This window comes from Dermacentor variabilis, chromosome 4 (genome assembly GCF_050947875.1).
Source record: "Dermacentor variabilis isolate Ectoservices chromosome 4, ASM5094787v1, whole genome shotgun sequence".
In the NCBI taxonomy this organism is placed as follows: Eukaryota; Metazoa; Arthropoda; class Arachnida; order Ixodida; family Ixodidae; genus Dermacentor; species Dermacentor variabilis.
The window spans coordinates 119,266,111-119,286,233 of NC_134571.1; positions in this window are offsets into that span (position 1 = coordinate 119,266,111).

The following is a 20,123-nucleotide window of genomic DNA, read 5'->3' on the forward strand; positions in this document are numbered from 1 at the left end:
ACGCTCTCTTGTGACATGTTGTGTATTCTTTTTTATTTTCTTCAGTAGATTATTTCTAGATGGTAACCTAGATGCGAGAGCTTGAAGAGAGCTCAAGGAGTCGCTAAATATAACAGATTGGTTATTTCCTCTTTTCAGGATGTCTTCAAGAGCTAACGAAATGGCATAAAGTTCTGCAGTAAAGACAGTAGCCTGAGTTGGAAGTCTCATTTGTTTTTCAAATTGATTTGATGTCACTGCAGCCTACATTCCCATTGCTTTTTGATCCATCTGTAAAGTATTTCACACAGAAATTATATTCTGATTCTATTTCTAAATATTCGCTTAGTAACGCCTCTCTTGGTGAAAATTGTTTTCTGTTTTTTGTTAACCTAAAGTCGCATTGCGCATGTTTCATCTCCCAAGGAGCAAAAGAAGGTTCATCTTGCAAGAACTTATTTCTTACGTCGAAACATAGGTCCGGATTCAGCTTTTGGTACCTGATGAAAAAGGAAGGAATGATTGCCGGTTTGTTGCTAAAATGCATTTCAAAGCGCGGCCTTGTAAATAGTCGCCTACAAGGATGCGTTGAACAGGACAGTACTCTCATTATGTACATGTTTCCAAGAAATAGTCTTCTGTGTTCCAAAGACAGCTGGTTGGCTTCTGCATACAAGCTTTGTACGGGAGACGTACGAAACGCGCCGGAACACAGACGTAGTCCGAGGTGATGCACCGGATCAAGAACCTCTAATGCTGACTTTCGAGCTGAGCCGTACACAAAACATCCGTAGTCTAATTGTGACCGGACAACTGCATTGTATATGCGAAGCAGACATATTCTATCTGAACCCCATGATCGGTGGGATAGGAGCTTTAATAAATTTATGGATTTCAGAGATTTCTGTTTTGCATAAGCGATGTGCGCTTTGAAGTTGAGTTTTTTGTCAAAGATCACAGCAAGAAATTTGTGTTCGTTCTTTACTGTGATTTGTTGCCCTTTAATATGTAATGTTGGGTCCGGTGTGAGCCTTCGGTATTGACTGAAAGGAACGCATATTGTTTTTTCTGTGCAAAATTTAAAACCATTTTCGTTTGCCCATCGCACTATGGAGTTTACACCTAACTGCAGTTGGCGTTCGCAAGTAGCCATATTACAAGAGGAAAAACAAAGTTGAATGTCATCGACATACCAGGAATACATTAGGGAAGAAGGAATAACTGTACTTATCGAATTGAGCTTCACTAAAAATAGTGTAACGCTCAATACTCCACCTTGCGGCACTCCATTCTTCTGTACAAAACAGTTGGAGAAAGTTGGGCCAAACATCACCTGAAAAGTTCTGTCCTCCAGATAGCTTTTGATTATACCAAGCATGTGCCCTTTTATTCCGTATCTGTTCAAGTCAATTAAAATCCCATGCCTCCACGTCGTATCATATGCTTTTGATAAGTCAAAGAAAACAGAGACGCAATGTTGCCTTTGGACAAAAGATTCACGGATTTTTGTTTCTAACCGGACTAATTGGTCGATTGTACTGCGATTGACTCTAAAGCCACACTGGTACTGATCAAGTAACCCGTTACTTTCCAAAAGGTGCACAAGCCGTTTGTTAACCATTCTTTCGAATGTTTTTCCTAAACAACTGGTTAAGGCAATGGGGCGATAACTGTTCGGGTCAGAGCGTGGCTTTCCAGGTTTTAGAAATGGTAGAACAATCGCTTTCTTCCATGCTTTTGGAAAATAGCCTTCCGCCCACAACCTGTTGAAGAGGTGAAGGATTGTGTCGTACGTGTTCATGTGTAGGTGTCGCAGCATTTCGTAGTGTATGTTGTCCTGACCTGCTGAATGGCTCTTCCCTAAATATATCGCATCGAAGAGTTCAGTTTTTGTGAAAGGACAGTTATATGGCTCAGTGCTATTCAGTGATATCCGAAGATCTTTCTTTTCTGCAGTGGCCTTTATCTTAAGAAACTCGGGCGTGTAGTGAGCGTCACTTGAAATTTCAGCAAAGTGCTCGCCAAGTACATTTGCTTGACCTTTAAGATCCCTTTCCTCGTCAAATATAGGGAGCGTGTATTCTGTATGAATACCGTCAATTTTTCTCACTTTCTCCCAGACTAATTTACTTGTTGTGTGACTGTTTATAGAGCTCACATATTTCACCCATGATGTCCTTTTTGTTATCCGTCTTTCCCTTCTAGCCTCACTGCGCTTTTGTTTAAAAAACAATAAATTTGCGAAAGTTGGGTACCTGTTTAGTCGAGACCATGCACAGTTTTGTTTCCTACGAGCTTTATCACACGCATCATTTCACCACGGTTTTGGTCTACGTGGCAACTTCCCTTGTGAAAGTGGTATGGAGTTTTCAGCTGCATGTAATATTTGTTTCGTTATCGCATCACATAAGTCGTGAATATTGAGTGCGATGACATTATCAATCGTTATTTCGGAGCTTTGCAAAAAAAGAGACCAGTCTGCTTTACCTAGCTTCCATCTCTGTCTTCGTGCTGGCATTGTTGGAGGTGCGTCGATCGGCTTGAGTATAATAGGGTAGTGGTCGCTGCCACGTGGGTTTTCCCTCACGTCCCAAGTAAAAAACCCGGCAAGTGACGGCGTGCCACAGGAGAGGTCAATGCTTGAAGTAGATTGTGATTGAGCAATTATATATGTTGGCTTTCCATCATTAAAAAGATACAAATTGCAGTTGTCTAAAAATTCTTCTACCATTTTGCCCCTTGCGTCAGTGTGGCTACTGCCCCAGATGTTATTATGAGCATTAAAATCACCCAATAAAAGGAAAGGTTCTGGAAGTTCTTCCACGAGATTTTCTAATTCTTTTCTTGTGATATTCTTACCTGGAGGTAAGTACAGGGAGCATACTGTTATTGTTTTTTCTATCTGAACCTTTACTGCAACAGCTTCTAGGTTGGTGTTAAGCTTCACTTCACGTACTGGGACTCCTTGAGCAACCACTATAGCGACTCCTCCTGATGCGACTGAAGACTGTTCCCTATATTTTCGAAAGATGCCTTATCGACGCAGAGGTTGTTTATGGCAACCTTTCAAATGAGTTTCTTGCAAACACATAAGAGAAGCCTCAGCGTCCTCGAAAAGGTCGTAAATGTCATCTATATTAGTTCTTAAACCACGGCAGTTCCACTGCACAATAGTAGCCATATTTGATGATGTGGATTATCAAGTACTTCACGAAGAGATTCTATGTAAGAGGTCACAAAGATGACATATGTGAATGAGCAAGAAACTTGCTAAAATGCTTTTTAGGTCACGTCTCCTTGGACGGGGGAATGACCGGTAGTCTACCCCCTTTGTGTTTTGCAGGGGCGATGCCCGACTTTTTGGTTTGCCTACCAGATGTAGGCTCTTTTGTTTGATTCGTGTCCGGAGGACACACTTCCATCATATCATCGCCCTTTGGGCGTTCATCGTTGATGGTGCTTGATGAAGGTGCCGACTTCTTGGAAAGAAAGCGGTCCTTCGGCACCGATGCTGAGACCTTCGTGGCCTCTACCGCGTGCTGACCGACGTCAGCCCCAGCAGAAGCTTCTGGGCCTCTTGGGGTAGGTTTGCTACGAGCGTCTGTTTTTTCACTGGGTGAGGAGGGCCGGAGTGCTGACACTTTGTCCAGCAGCTCCACCTGTGTTCCAACTGACACCATCGGCGGCGCACGCCATCTTTGCACAGCCTGCGCGTAAGTTCCTCTATCGGCAAACGCGACTCTCTTTTTGGCTTCAATGTACGATATGTTCTCCCGTACCTTCAATGCGATCACTTCTTTTTCTTTTTTCCACTCAGGGCAAGATCTGGAAAACGCCGCGTGCTGACCCGCGCAGTTCGCACAGCACAGCTCACTTGTGCACGTTTCATCACCATGGTCTGGTTGACCGCATTTAGCACAGGTTGCTCTTCCGCGACATGACTGGGATCCATGCCCATATTTCTGACACCGAAAGCACCGGCGGGGATTGGGCAAATAGGGTCTTACTCTAAGGTACAGGTAAGCGGCCTTAACGGCACTTGGAAGCGTTAAGGAGTTGAAGGTCAGCACAATGTGTTTGGTCGGATTTTCAATGTTATTTTTTCTAAATTTAATTCGTCTTGCACATAGAACACCCTGATCTCTCAAGGCTTCTTCGATTTCCTCGTCTGTGCACTTTAGAAGTTCTGTGTCTGAAATCACACCCTTCGCGTAGTTCAGTGTACGATATGGCGAGACAGACACACTGTTCTCACCGATCTTGTCAAGTTTCTTAATCTGCCTGCTATGCTCAGCCGTCATAACTTCGAGCAAGAGGTCTCCAGAATTCATTTTCTTTGCTTTGTATGTCTCACCAATACACTCGTTAAGGGCCTTGGCGATGAGGAAAGGGGACATGTCTTGAATTTTTCGTTCACTTTCAGAAATGATGACAAAAAATTTTGTAAAGCTATCGCTAGCTATACTTAAGTTCATTACCTCGGTATACCTTATATCGGTATACACTAGTAGAATTCGTTCCTTTGTTTTGAGTCGACGAGGGATATATATTTCTGCTAGCCTCTAGTGAATTTATTCATTTATTTAGTTTTCATTGCTATAAACAAAGATATTACGAGTCTGAATTTTAATTTTTTTTCACGGGCCTCTAAAACGTTTTGACGCGCCATTAGTTGTGTACTCAAGATACAAGTCGACGAGAGTATATAATAGAAGATAGGTTTATATTTTATTTATTTAATACATACTGCGGACACGAAGTCCATGCAGGGTGGATAATAAAATAAATGGTCAAATGAGAGTTGTGGCGGCATAGAGCCATCATATCAACCACGGAATGTGTCATCACGCCGTAAGCAGATGCTTTACTCGTCAGTGTTTCTAACAGAGTAGCAGCGCTGGCGGGCAAGTAGTTGCAGCCCTGATCAAGGTTTCTTTTGTCGAAACATTGGCTCCAGTGACATTTCTAGTTCGCACACTCCAGTGACTTCAAGCAAGCGTCTTTCTTTGAACTTCTTGTCGTGTTAGAATATATCCATCATCTTGTTTGCTGCTGTACTTTCTATGTACTCGGTCGCGTAAGCGGATTATAATCGAAAGCTCACATCGAAAGACCCCACGAGCATTGATACGCTGCAAGTAAGAATGTGGCCGAGCCCAGACCACACTGAAAGTATAGTACATTCAGCACTGAGCCGTCTTTCACCCGTGAAATGCGATATATCGCGACGGAGCAACCCGAAAGTATACACAGAGTGCTAGCAGAAGCTGTGCAGAAATATTGAGAGGAAAAGCGGCAAGAGGGCCACAGCATTACGAAGCGTTACGATATGTGTGAAAGTTCTTCTATCGGGCGCTTTCAGAACAGTCTCTTTCGTCACTGGCACGTTCCTCTCAGTCACTAACAAATGTTTGCTCGATGATTTGGAATAAAGTATTCAGCCAGTTTCACGCTATATATGTGGAGCGAATTGGCGTGTTCAGTTTCTTGAAGCAAGATTTATACTGGAGGCATATGGCCGACTCGCAAGTATCCGTGACCCGGAGCGAGATCGCGAATGACACTCCATGCGGGAACGAAACCTGAATCGCCGGATTTGCCTATTATAATCAGTTTATGACAAATAAATTGCACTTAATTCCTTAATTCCCCATACAGCTGACTACATGCATTTATTTATGAACAACAGCTCCAGAATTTGGTCTCACAAATCTAAGACAGATTTTTTAAAGTAGTTGCTTTTCCATACGACTATTAATCAGTACAATACGTTACCGGTCTTGTCGTTTGCCACAAGACTCTGGACTAACATTATCATGCTTTCTGATGGGCCCCAGCAATTTCGTCCAGAAAAGTGAAGCGGGTTATGTTCAAAATAAATAAATACGTGAATAAATAAATAATTGAGTAAATAAATAAATAAATAACCTAAGTGCACGTACTTCAGCTGTTCACGCTTATAAGGTGACCTTGGACGCACATAACATAAAGCTATTCCAAACTTTTCTGGGCCAATTCTGCAATCAGCCCTCCGCGATTGGTCAGAGACTTTTTTGAACCACCCCCACTTCGCCTGTCTCTCACGCGACGTCACGAAAACCGCGATAGCTACCCATCTGATATAACGTGTACACACTTATTGTGCATAAATGGACTGAACAAAAGAAAAATAGTTATTTCTGATTCGACGCCTTTTCCTATGACACCTCGGCTATTGGTCAATAGTTTTAGGGCTGCAACCACTTCACCTGCGTGTCACGCGACGTCACAAAACTGCGAAATATTACCGCATCAAAGTGAGGAGTACGCGTTAAAGATGCAATATTAAGCCGAACAAAGCTGATTTTCTTTTCTTTTTTTTTTGCGAATAGCCGCAGGGTGCCCCGTTGCGAAATGTATCAAAGATGGCTGCCGCCGATCTCCCAGACACTGGCTACTCGCACCTACCGGAAAGCATGGGTTTATTTGCGTATAATAAATCTTCTTCCGTGACCGTGTAACGTTTTCGAGCACTTTCGGCACGTTTACAACCTCATTCTGCAAGCTCTTCTTCACTGACGTTCCGTTTTAGTGTCATTCTTCAGCTTCAGTTGCGTGCCGCCGCGATTTTTGACCAGCCACCGCAAGCTAAGTAAGGGAAAGCGCACCGATCGCATACGCCGGCACCACCCTCTTCTTCCGGTTATCGATTTTCAGTGCACTGGCTCGGCTCCATCGAGTCCCTCTCCACTTGAGTGTGCCCCTCGCCTCTTGTCAGCCAATTAAATAAAAAAAGCCGCTCAGTGTAGGCAATGTCATTCGTTTATAAGCAAACAATACTGACCTCTTGTAAATGAGGAGAGCGTTTCATTGGTCTGTTTAGACAACCCTGCGGGTCATAAACCCCATGCTTACGTTGGCGGTTAAGCAAATTTGACTTCTGGAGATTGGCATATAAACATATTGGAAAAGCTTTTCGTTATAGGGTCCCTTGTTGCCAGCAAACACAAATAAGTATTTTGTGCACTTCAGAGGAAGAGCATATAAAAGCTGCAGACACATAGATAAGTGCGTCATTTGCACTGCTGATTAGAGAAATTTAGCACAACAAGCCACCCCCCCCCCCCCCGCATACCAAATACGCGTGGATAGCCACGTATTGAGTTAAAGCAAAAATGGATGTAAGCAATATGTAACAGTTCTCCGGTGTTGCTAAAGCAAGTCTAAACTATCTTGCTTGGAGCCTGTCTTCATTATGCAGGCGAGGAACATAGAACTTCCAATGTGCAAGACCTTCTTTTTCCTTTATTTTAGCGTATATGGAAAGGTTTGGGGCAGATATTGTGGCGATTTGGCTTTATTTGGATTTCCACGTACTGCAGTAAAGTAGCAAGCATCCGGAAGTAATAAAAAGTAAGAATAAAACAAACCAAAGTAAAATTACATGCGCTACCCATGGCGGGAGAGAAGGTTGTCCAAAACTTCTCAGAGCGGCGTCTTGTCAACACCAGTTAGGCGCCGCGCCAACAAAGCCATCCCGACTGTGTATCGATCATTGTCCGGCGTTGGTTCGAAGCAACGGCGAGGGCTTGGCGCTTACGCCCCGGGGGTTCGTGCACTCATTTCTAAAACGGCACACGGCGCGTGGAGTGGTAGAGGGACGTGGAACTCCAAGCTTTCAACCTCCGCAACTTCCACAGAGCGAATCAGAAATTCTTTTGGTGGCCGGGAACAGAATTCTATCACAGGCATTTTGCCGAAGTTGTTGTAGAGCAAGAAAAAGGGAAGTCATTATGGATGGGGACCTTCGGTACATTGGTGCCGCGTCCCTCTGTCGTAGCGATTGAAACTCGGCCACCGAATGAGATGGCCGTGTGGCATTCGGATATCCTGGTCACTATCATTGGATACGGCTACTACATGAGATAGGCCCGATATTGTGCGAAAGTTTTACAGGTACATTTTTTAGAGCGCAGCTCTTTGGCGTCCGTTCCTGGGTTTCGCGTCGTCGTCGGCGTTGTCGTCGGCCTCGTAACCAGCTCCGCCCCCCTTTGATCCCCCCAGCGCTAGCAGCGACCGACTGATACCGCTGGATGCCGCTGACGCCGCTAGAGAGTCAAGATAACGTGACTGCATAGAACACCGTCGCCGCCATGCAGAAAGAGGAGGAAAGGGTCCCCCCCCCCTGTTCTTGTGTGGCGGATAGGGTGCTCTTCAGTTGCCGACGCGCCGGTTATTTCACGTAGGCCCCGGCACGTCGACGAATACGTGACCACCTTCCCACGGCTAGACCTGGTTCTTAGCGCTGCGGAAGCGAGGGTATCATATTGTTTGTGTCGGCATCGGCGGCGTTGTCCCTGAAACCAACTCCGCAGCTGGGGTTGACTCACTATCGGCGTCAGCGGCATCAGTCAGTCGCTGCTATCTCTTCCCTCCTCCCTTTATCGTGTTGTCCGCTTGCTGCGCGCGCTTCTGCCCCCATCGTTTGCCGCTGGGTGTACACGCCGCCCCCCTCCCCCCTCTTCCTGCGAGTCTCCGGTTGTCAAAGCGCCGGCTCGAACTTAATTCCTTTCTTCGCTCCTCCTCCAATGCAACCCCTGTGCGGTGGCAATCAGAGAGCCAGATCGGTGGCGGCGGATCTGTATATGTGCACCGCCCGAGCCGAAATTGCCGCTGCCGTTCGCCCTGTGCGGTGGCAATCAGAGAGCCAGATCGGTGGCGGCGGATCTGTATATGTGCACCGCCCGAGCCAAAATTGCCGCTGCCGTTCGCCACTGCGAAATTATCTGCCAGTTCTTTCTGAGCCATGAGCGAGACGACCGATGGAAGTCCTCCGTCTGCTGCTGCTGCTGCTGCTGCTAAACGAGCTGCCAGAGCAGAGGCCCAGCGCCGTCGCCGTCAGAATCCAGAGGTGCGTGCCGCCGAAGCAGAAGCTTACCTAGTGGACTCTTTGTTAAAGGAATACGTGTGAAAAATAAAAAAAAAATTCTGTGATAGCGCATACATGTGTTGCTCGATTTCTTTGCCTCAATCTATCGAAAAGGTGAAACAGCTTATTTGCTGCGCTCAAATTTCGCATTAGGAAGTAACGTAATCGTCGGTAATTTTTTTTTACATTCGACGTTATCTTTTTTTCTATGTAAATGCATATTCTGACTTGCTATCTGGGCTATGAAATAGCTAAAATAAGGAAGTTACCACTCAATCGAAATTTCAGATAAATTTGTGAGAATGCACGGCACTTTTATTATTGGGCAGAACACGCAAGGGTACGTAGAACGTCGAGATGCATGATGGGCATTGCTCTAGAGTTAATTTGCTCTATGTGTAAGATTTGCACACTTGGATATAATTTTAGGAAAAGATACGTAGATAACCGCGGGATGTGTTCTACCAGCCAAAATGCAGGCTTAATTTATTCGCCGACATTACCGCCGTTCTTTTTCCCCTTGCACATGACTTACTATGACACGCATAAACGCAGAACCATCCAAGCAAAAATAAAAAAAAATATCCAGCCTTCATACTACCATATAGTTGTTTTCGATAAGAGACAAAAAGTTGACGTAACTTTCAAAGGAGCAAAGAACAGTAAGCGTCGCACTACCATAGGTATATAATCGGCAAGAACATGTTTAACCAGTGTACTTCTTAGCGCCACCCCGTATGACGTGTCTACTTATCGGTTTTCACGGATCGTTCGCGCGAGTTGAAAGTTTACATTTGCACTTTATTATTACTGTTAGCTTGCGCGTTTACTAGTTCAGGGAACAACACAGAGCACCTAGATTACCGCTAATCGATTTTGATAGATGCGTTATATTTGGAAGCGCGCTTTCTCGCTGCCTTGCATAGCGTATGCTTAAAGAATGCGTGTGCTTGCGAAACAAAAGCGTCAGCTCGCCGCCCGTCTGAAGTGAGACTTTCAATTTTTAATTAAAACAGACGCTCGGTTGATTCCGCCCTGCGACAACAATTCGCGTCACACATCTGATAAGACGCGTGCATAAAAAGAGAAGCTGTACCTTGGAGTGAAAATTTGTGCTTGATGAACGGATGTAGTAACTTATAACTGTCGTGCACCAAGCATGAATAAGGGAAACAAAAACAGATCGATTCCAAATTTTCACTTGCTTCCTCAGATCCTCCATAAAAGAATAACTTTCCGAGAAAATGTAGGTTTGTTAGTTAAGGATAAACCGTAACAAAAGCTGCACGGTGGCACGCCACCCGGAGTACGAAGTCGAGAACATTGATCCGACGCGAAAGATGGGCGAGTGGGTTCGAAGCATCGCTAATTCGCAGCGCGAACTACTAGGAAAAAAGCAAAAAAAAAGCACACAAGAAGAGACGCCACACAGCGCACTGGGACTGCCTTTCAAGCATTTTTGCCTTCCTTCTTTTTTCGTTAGCCTAAGTCCTAATGCAATATTTTGTCTATATCCGAAAATATAACCCGCAGAATTTCTTATCAGGAACCCTTTGCACGCTTGTGGGTGATTGTGTTAGGCTAACAAAAAGTACTCGAAAAAAAAACAGAAAGTTAACCCGAATATCTGTGACCGGCAATTGTGTTCGTTGTGGTAGGAAACCACAAGATTGCCTGGAGTGGCTTAGTTTACCAACGCCTTCGACAGAACACCGCACGAGAAGCCCCGATGAATAAGCGTTCGCGAGGTAGTACACGTGCAAGACATCGATGGAGAAGTGGTTTAATTTCCCTTAACATTAGTTCTAATTCGCCGAAAGATAGATTCACTGCGTTTGTACATCATACACGTGGTAAGGAGTGTCATAGAAATGTTTATTCTCTTTAAGCCATTTCAGCTAAGACGATTATCTGCTCCGGAAATATTTAGCAGCTTGTAATTGAGTGCATGCCTAGCGCCCAAAAGTACAAAATTTGAATCTTCCGCATACTTTTCTATAGGGCAAAAGAACATTCCGAGCAACACTGCCGTATTATTTAACGACCTTTCGTTTAAGGCGCCCTTAACACTAATAACAAATTGGAGAAGCATGGCCATGAGAAATTCTTTTTAAGGTAATACTTTATTGTTTTGGCGTCTGCTTTCTACAATACTGTAGCTTACATTAGCGTCCTTACGGGTGGAATGGACCGCTGTACTTGCTGGCATTTCAGTTTTGCGCTTACACAGGCGCGCATTCTCTGCTTCGGCAAAATGACCGCAAATTTATTCTCACTCTCTATTAAACATCATGCGCGGTGAGAAGCAGCCGACGATTTTCGCCTTGTGGCGGGTGTACTTGATGCATGCAGATGGCAGCAAATTATCGCGACTCAGTCTATCAAGGCCCTCAACTTCTGTGCAGCGGCAACACTTCTACATTCGCTGCTGCTGTTCAAGTCCGTGTTCTTTCATTTTCTGTCATTTCTGTACTTCGAGGCGCAACATGTTTTATTGTGCGACAAGGCAAACAATTGATCCCGCCATCTCGTTGACGTTTGCGAAAACTTTCGTGACGTCAAAAAAAAAAAAAGAGAAAAAACCCAAGGGGGAGCATCTCGGTTAACCAGGGTGAAGCACGCCGACTATAAGGAAACCTATAAATACTGCTCTCATGTTTATTTGCGATAAACTGGTGCAATAGAATGCCTACATTTTTCATGTGGGAGAAATCGCTGAAATATGAAATAGGGTAGAAAGTAAAGATGAAATTTCTGATTACAGCGTACACGTTGGTTTCCGTGGCATAATCAACTGAAAAAAAAAATAATTTTTCGTCTTCACCATAGTACATGTTTTGTCATTTTTCTTTTATACTAGTGCCACTGATGGCGCTTCAATATATAAAGGACACTATTAGCATCTTTATTCTATTTCATAAAAAGACGAACTCTAAGCGTGGCTCATATTCCTTGGGACTTCTGGGCATTTCGCGGGTTTTCTTGATTGCTTGGCTTCGTTGAAACCACGAAGTGCTCATTGGAGTAGAAAACCACGTGAGCTTTTTTTTAATCAACTGGATAATGGTGCTGCTAGGGAGCTTCAAATTGCTTAGTAGAAGAAAAGCCAATTGAGAATTCCCTTCTGCAACAATAATGTGCATATGCTGATTTACTGCTCAATCTTTGTCAGTGTGTTCACGAAAAAAATGTCGCTGCGATAAACGTGGCTGTTGAGTTTAGGCAGCTATTATTGCTTGAAAGTACCTTCCCTTTTGTGCGAATACTTTGACGAAACAATGCTTTGCCATGGGATATTTCTGCGCAGAGCTGTTTTTACGCTGGGCTTCCTGGAAGAGAGGAAATTGAGGCTGCCTTTGTACCTTTACAAGCAGATTTTCGAAACACCCATTGCATAGAATTTTTATAAATTCTGTTTTATAACTTCTGATTTTCTTTTAGAATTTTATAAATCTCAAGTAGACTGACAATTAAGTGCTTCAAATAAAGGTTTCATTCTCTCTCTTCCTCTCTCAAGTGTGTCAATATTGTCTATACATGTAACAAACAAAGTGACTATTTCACTGTTGTCACAGTGGTCAAAAAGGACTAGCCACTGTCAGGGCCGTTTATTTCAATCATCCTACTTCCTGTGAACTACTGCCTTTTTAATGTTATTGAACAGCACCTGATATATTGAATTGTGGACTAAAAATTGCAGGGCAGCAGCTAGAATTGTACAATGAGACTAAAAAAATCTGAATTTTGACCACGGACATCGCTTTCTGCAACAACATTGTTGAATACCTTATTTTGTTAATGGCTGAGCAACACAAAACTATCAAAACATGCCATTGGCACGGTCCGTTCGGAATCTACATTCTGACAGCGAATCCACAAACTTGAAGCTCCAGCTACAATGATCTTGAGCGAAAAATCTCCTCCCGTAAAAAAATACACATTATTGTTTTTATGAAAACATAACCATTTAGCATAGTTTTGTGTCTGCGGGTCTGAATTCGTTTTCTAGAGCTGTTAATATTAAACAACATATTGTTGTGAAGTTCTTGAGATATTGAAAGTTGAAGTGCAGTATTAGGTGCGCTCATTGCGAAAGCCTTAACAACCGCATGTGAAATAATTAATGTGATTCATTCAGTGCATCTCTGATCATTTCTTAATTTCGAAATTGATTTCGTTCTAATTGGGAAATTCTTTATCATATTTATGAAAAGTAAAACCTAGCAAAAATACTAAATGCTCAAATATTTGTTTCAAAAACCTTCATACTAAAATATTCGTTTGTTTTTGTAAAAGCTATAAAACGAATATTCAGACTGTTAGATTGATAATTATGTGGTGTCAGGATGAACGGGAAAGAATATCGACATCTCAGCTGGAAGATTACAATTTACCAGCACAAACATTGAGAATTAAAGAGGGGAGAAGTTCTGAGAGACACTTCTTTATATCAAAAAGTAGTAGTTCAAGGCGCATAATTACTCTAAGGTCATCAGACTTGTTTGCTGAAAAACATAAATATGTTTCAGCACCACGTAGATTCGGTCTGCATCACTGACTATGGCAACAATCAACGATGTACCAGATGTTTATTATATTTGTAGAATGTCCCTCGGCATCTTTCTTGCTTTCATCACAGCAGAATTTTATCTTGTTTTGTGCGTGAAGCAGTCATAATGGACATTCAACACACCAACGAATATTAACCAAAATAAAAGTATGGCACATCTCACCCATGATAAATTAGTGAGCTGTATTTCGCAATTATAAATTCCGCTTCGTCGTTATTTGTGCACATATCTTTCTCTTTCTCTGACACCACGAAAAGTGCGACAAGACACTCTATTCTGTCGTGTTTTCTCTCACAATATCACTGTACAGTGGACGTTCATATAGGTCATCAACTTCATATGCATAACAAGCAGCAGTGACGTGGTCAAGCAGCCAAAGCCTTATAGCACAAAATACTCGGCAAGGCTCTTTGTGCTCGGAGATATGCGAAAAATGGAATAAACTTTTGAAAGCAACTATCTATACAAACATCCTGCAGATGACACGCTCCCCAAAACTTCAAGATGGGCTTCTGCCTGTGTCCTTGAACGCGAATGCAAGAGAAACATCAGTTGAACGACAACAGAACAGTAACAAAGAAGGAACAGTAGGTTAATGACCCGCGAACGATCTAAAGAAGGAATTCCGTGGCAGCCGATGCACAATGCCTTTCAATGCGAAGATTTGCGTCTTTTGCAGTTGGCGTCGTTAGTCCATTTGCTCAGGAAACGAGGTCACAAGCGCCGTTGACACAGTCGTTCCGGAAGGACGTCTGATCGTGCCAGAGCAAAGAGAACGGGATGCATGATGCGCGCTATTGAAGGACTGAAACATTCAAGGTCCGCTCTCCCGAGCGACGAAAGTGACATGATATGCAAAGATGGTGCACGAAAATTTTATAAAACAGAAATTAGGCAGCGAGTATAGATGGGGCGACGGGGGGGGGGGGGGTGCAGTTTGTCCAACTACGGCGAATTGCAACAAAATGCAATGAAGCCACGAAATAAACAAGAGACCCGTTGCTACACAAATGCAAGAAAACAAAATGAAACAAAGTAAAAGCCCAGCTAGGAGTAAAATTAGGCTCTGCACGCCGTGGTTTGATTGTCGCTATGCTACGATCATCACTACAATGACGAAGTTGCTCGTTGTGAGAAACAGGACGACGAAGAGTTTTGCGGAGTGAGTGCATGTCATCATGAAAAGAAAACGAGACGAAGCGAAATAGAACGTAGATGATAGTCTGCATTCGTGTTGTTTCGCTGCTGTCTAGAAAAGGTTCCTTAATACATTTCCATGTAGCTGTCGGTAGAGCGCGCGCGCGAGAGAGAGAGAGAGAGAGAAAGAGAGAGAGAGAAAGAGAGAGAGGACATTTATTACTAATGAGATGGGGAGACCTACTCGTAGGGTGGAGCCCTTAGTTTAGGGCCCCATTGGATCGCGCTGCTTCGGGTAGTCGCCGGGTCAGCCGCCGCTCCTCTTGCATGTCTGAGCAGGTCAGCGCAGTCTCGCAGGAGGAAGGTGAAGGAATAGGAGAGTAGCCCGGATGGTGTGGGCATTCCCAGGTGCAACGATACAATGTGGGCTTTTCTCCACAGTAGGGACGGCATGAGGGCTATAGTGTGGGGTGCAAGAGGTAAATATAAGAGTAAGAGGGAAGTTAATTAATTTGAACCTGTCATCAAGTGACGGTATTTTGTTGGTTAAGGAAATTATGTGGTGGGGGCAAGTGTATCTTGCTTTCATTGTAATGGTATAGAGTTTCAGTGTGGTTCAGTGGTTCTGTCGGTGCGTCGTTTGAATTGGACAGCTCTTCCTATGGCACCTGGTTAGCGAGTTTTCGGGCTACTGCATTACCGCATTCAAGAGTAGTAACCTTTAAGTGAAGACGCGAGGTATCGATTCTCATACCTGTCGCTAGCCGCGCATGAATGTGTGGTTAATTGCAGAGCACGGGAAGCCTGTTGATAGCGTGTCTTCTGAGAGGAGTGAGTGCAAAACATGTTCGTCCCCATTTCTCATAATCGTTGGCATTGGAAAAAAGTATACGCCTACAAACGCTTTATTACGCCAGCGTACATGTGGGCAGAATTACTAGCCATAGAACGAACACTACTTATAATGTATAAAGACGGCGTACGAACATTCACGCGCATGAAGGCATGCTGGCGCCGGTAAGACAACTCAAGACACAAAATGTGCTTTGCTAGGTTCTATGAAACGTGGTTTCATTTTAAATATTCTCTTCCTTTCTTCAACTGCTCTTTCATTCGTTATATAGGTATTTATCACGCACTTGTTCCTCATAGGTATATTATTATAATCATACATGTGTCCTTCTTCATCGCGCCCGCGCACGTATAATTTGTGTGGACTATGCCTGGGGCCCTTCGCCATATCCCCCGGACTCAATAAATGTGAGCGCTTACTGGGACGTAATGGTTATCCTTTTTTTAAATGTAAATATTACTGACATATGAAAGAAAACAGCAAAATTGTTTTGAACAGAGGTCGTAATTTTTTTTGGCAAATTTGGACGTGTGTGTTCCTTTTGCGTCTCCATGACCATGTATCTGTGAACTCCCTGCTCTCCACAGAAAAACAAGGTAGAGAAGATAGAAGTATACGGTGATTTCTTGTTGTTTTTGTTCAGTGTAGTCTAGACATTCCAATGCTCCTTCCGTGAGCTGAATAAATAATGGCGCGTGTGTAATTTTTAAATTTTTTTTAAATTGAAGCTGTCTATGGGGGGGGGGGGCGGCTAGGACCTGGAAAAAAATGTGTTCCAGATGGTCACAAATAAACCTTCGCCTAGTCACGTGGTACGCAGAGGCAAGGCTCGAGCGAGTGCAGTTGCGACGCCTTTCCGTAGTGGATCACGTGACGTGACGTCACATCTTCCCTTTGCGTGCCAGCGGCTGAAGGTCAAACGCGCACCGGGATTGACCTTGGGAATTGTACTTCGAGTTTTCGCTCTAAAAGAATGTGCCAGAGCGATGAACGCTGTCGGCCAAATGTCTATGACGATGCGTGTCGAAACGTCAGTGCATGTGTTTAAAGCTAAATAAAGAAATAAAAAAAGATTAAAAACAAAAAATCAAAAATCAAAATGCAAAAGAAAACAGAGAAAGTAAAAAGAAAGATAAAATAAATGATGTGTCTGTGCCGGTATTCAACCAATATAGCATAACCACCATATAAAACTTAATAGAGGTATTGAGCATTACAGCTTCGCTGTTCTTCTATGTTAAAATAGTCGAAGGGTCCTGAATTTTTTTTGGTTGCTTTGAGGAACATGAGCGCTACTTTGACTTGGTTAATTAAATCACTAATGTGTCGATCAAATTCTTGACACTGCCGCAGCAGGCTAAATTTAGGAATATATTTATTTTGCAGCATGGTGAATGTTCTAAAAGTAGTCTTGCTTTTTTTTATGTGCGTGGCGTCGAACCTTAGTCTTCGTTTCTTAGTAAAGAATAAACCACAACACATTTTCTTTGCACTGCGTATTTCCCTCTGTAACCGCGGTTTACCTAAAAATTCGCAGTATCGTCAACGATATTTATCCTAAGTAGACAATAATAACAGTAACAGCTTAATTAACTGAGGCCAGGGTAACTACTTTTCTACATGCGGTAACAAGAAACCATCACAGCGGATAGGTAAATCAATCTTTAATTTCGCCGACGTACCATGGAAGCTGCCCTATCGCTTCCAACAAAAATCTCAACAAGCCACTGTAGCGATATACTTGCCCTTACATTAGCTAACCAAGGCTAGGAATCTAACCATAAGCCTTTCGTGTGACCTAGATTTTTTCTTTGCGTATAGCGTGAGCAATGTCAAACTAACATTGTCAGTAGCACAATATAGCTACCATCGGCAGTGACAAGAATAAGAATAGTGCGACTTCTCATGTATTGAAAAAAACGACCACCACAAGGCTGCGCACCATCACGTTGAGCTATATGCGTACATATATATTGAGTGTAAGAAATTTCCCCAACTGTGCTTGCTTTATTATTTGCTGAACTGAGTTACTTCGAAGTACAGTTTTGAACACCCCATTTCGCTGTATATGCAGCAATTGTAAAGATCTCTAGAACCCCACAGGATCGGTTTTAAATATGTGAATAAACAAAGGCTGCGCAATACTGTGGTCGTGTCGTTACCATCGCCCTGACACTGTCGTGTTTGTCATGCGGCCTTAGCCGACACGGTATCACAGTCATTACTGTCATCAGCGCAGTCATATCCCAGTCATCGTCATTACACATCCGTCGGCGTCGTAAGCTCATTGCTGTCATTGTGTTCGTGTCGTCAATGTGACACCGTTAACTGCGTGAAGAGTTTGGCTATTCGTGTTACTGACAGTCATCAGTTATAGTGCCTGCAGAATACTTTATGCGGTGCACCTAAGTCAAAACGTGCTAAACGTATTAACAATCAGGATCGCAGCACTTTCTAGCTCATACTTTCCCTTCACTACAAATGTCATACCAGCGATGATAAACGAAACCCACATGGGCTTCTATGATATTTCCAACGAGCGAACAAGTGAATAATGCGTCGTTCTGTTTGCTGTTCATGTTCCTCACGTTCAAGCTATGAAATGGATCAAGAGACGGAAGCCTTGTCATTTCTGCCTTTCCTTTCACATGCTCTAATTCAGCTATCATGTGTAATGCTGTGGAGTTCGGAGGGACATTTTGCAGTGTATGCGTTCGCACTTAGATATAGGTTGGTGTTTTCATACCTGAATTCTGCGAACCTGTTCTCTATATAGACCTAGTATTCAATGAAAAAGAAAGTGTAATCCCTATAAACAAACAATATGGCAAATGCCTTCTAATGCGTGGTTTAGACCAGTTTGTTTCCGTTGCGTTTCTTTTAATTTCTTCTTTTTACGTGCAGCGCATCCTGGCAGCCTCCCGTACATGCTTGCCCGAACGAAGGCCGTTGGCACGCAGTGAAGCATTGACGTAACGCGCGGACTAAAGAATTTTCGTGCCTGAACTTCTTGCGCAGTTTCCACAGCGTAGCACCTGACGTCTGAGACATCGTATGATACTGATATAAATTATGTGCCTCATTGGCCGATCCCTTACAACAACACCAATAAAAGACGTTGTGCAATCAATACGTCGGCAAACCAAAAAAAAAACGAAAACGAAGAGAGCATTATTTCTAGACGCGATAAAAAAACTGGGAGCAAGAATGAAAATTTCATGAATGAGGAATCCCATCCTCGACAATACGAGCCTCTCGGGAAAAAACCTGGCGCACGCGAGAAATTCAAGTGCAAGCAAGGAAACAGGCGAAAAGGGTTGAGCACGAAATTTTCAAGGGAAGAAAACGCGACAAAAACGAAGGCGGCCCTGGCGGAAAGGCCACTTTGACAAATTGAACCCTGTTCCGCCACGACGGGAAGGCTTCGTTTGAAACGGCACACACTGTCAACGGAGACGACGCCTCCATTAGCAGAAGAATGGCGGAGTGTGCCGTTCAGGGGCTCAAAGCCGCTTACTCTGTGTACCACCCCGTAACAGCACCCGTGTGAACCAACTTCGTATATACCGACTAAAATGAAAAAAAAAAAGAAAAGACCGTGTCGTAGCGATGGCGCCGTTAGACTACTCCGGTAGGTTCTATGCGCGCCTCTATGCCAGGGGACATTGCAGATCACGAACACACCTGCTGTAAAACTCGCCTGAATTGCTAAGAGGTCGCAAACGATCCGGCTACATGCATGACAAGCAAAGAGATATCCAGTGCTATTAGAAATTTTTGAAGCAGAGTATGCTTAGATTCCCGGGTATCCTGCACGCTCCTGCGTGGAGGTTTAATCGTAAAACGATTAGACGCACATCGCGAGAGAGGGTGCTTTGGCCGTAGCAGGACATCAAGGTTTTTGCGTTGCCTCGGTGAAGGACGCTCTGGCCTCTCGAAAACAGAAAGTATCAACCAAACGTCGACGCTAAAGAAGACTAGGTATTTCAAAGGATGCGAATAATATTCATTATATCTTTCAATTTTATCTGTATGTTGGGTTGGTTGCTCACCGATTTGGTATCTGAATTCTATAGAATTTGACGCGCAATGGCGTCGCACTTGTCTTCTTTAGCGCCTACATTTGGTTGATTATTTCTTGTTTGTACCCAGAGACCAGGTAGGCTGGTTGCGGAAAGAGTGCAGGCTATGCTGCAATGTCGTTAATTTTCAATAATGTTGGCGAAACCACGCTCGTGCTATTATGTTTTTTATACTCTGAGACTAATTTTCGCTTCTAATTACCTAATCCAACTTCCAGGCACCTTCGCCTCGAACAAGCACGGCTTAAATCAAACTGACTTGCTCCACTTATCAAAACTGTGCCATACGGCGGCTTCGCCTCAGCTTCACCCTGTGCATAGTGGTGCACCCTTTACAGGGATATCACGCGTGGGAATTATCGGCTATATTGGCCCTAATTACGCACGTGCTGGTATTTTATCAAGCTTGCGGCTAATTTTCCATTCTCCTTTCGCTGACACATGCATGTTGATAAACTTTTGCAACTCGCATGGGCACAATAGCAGCAGTATTTTTTTCTTTTTTTGTGGAGTGGAGGCAACATCTCAGGCCAATTCTATGCCAAATCGCCAAAGACCTATTCAGAAAAGAAAACTTTTTTGAGAAATCAGTT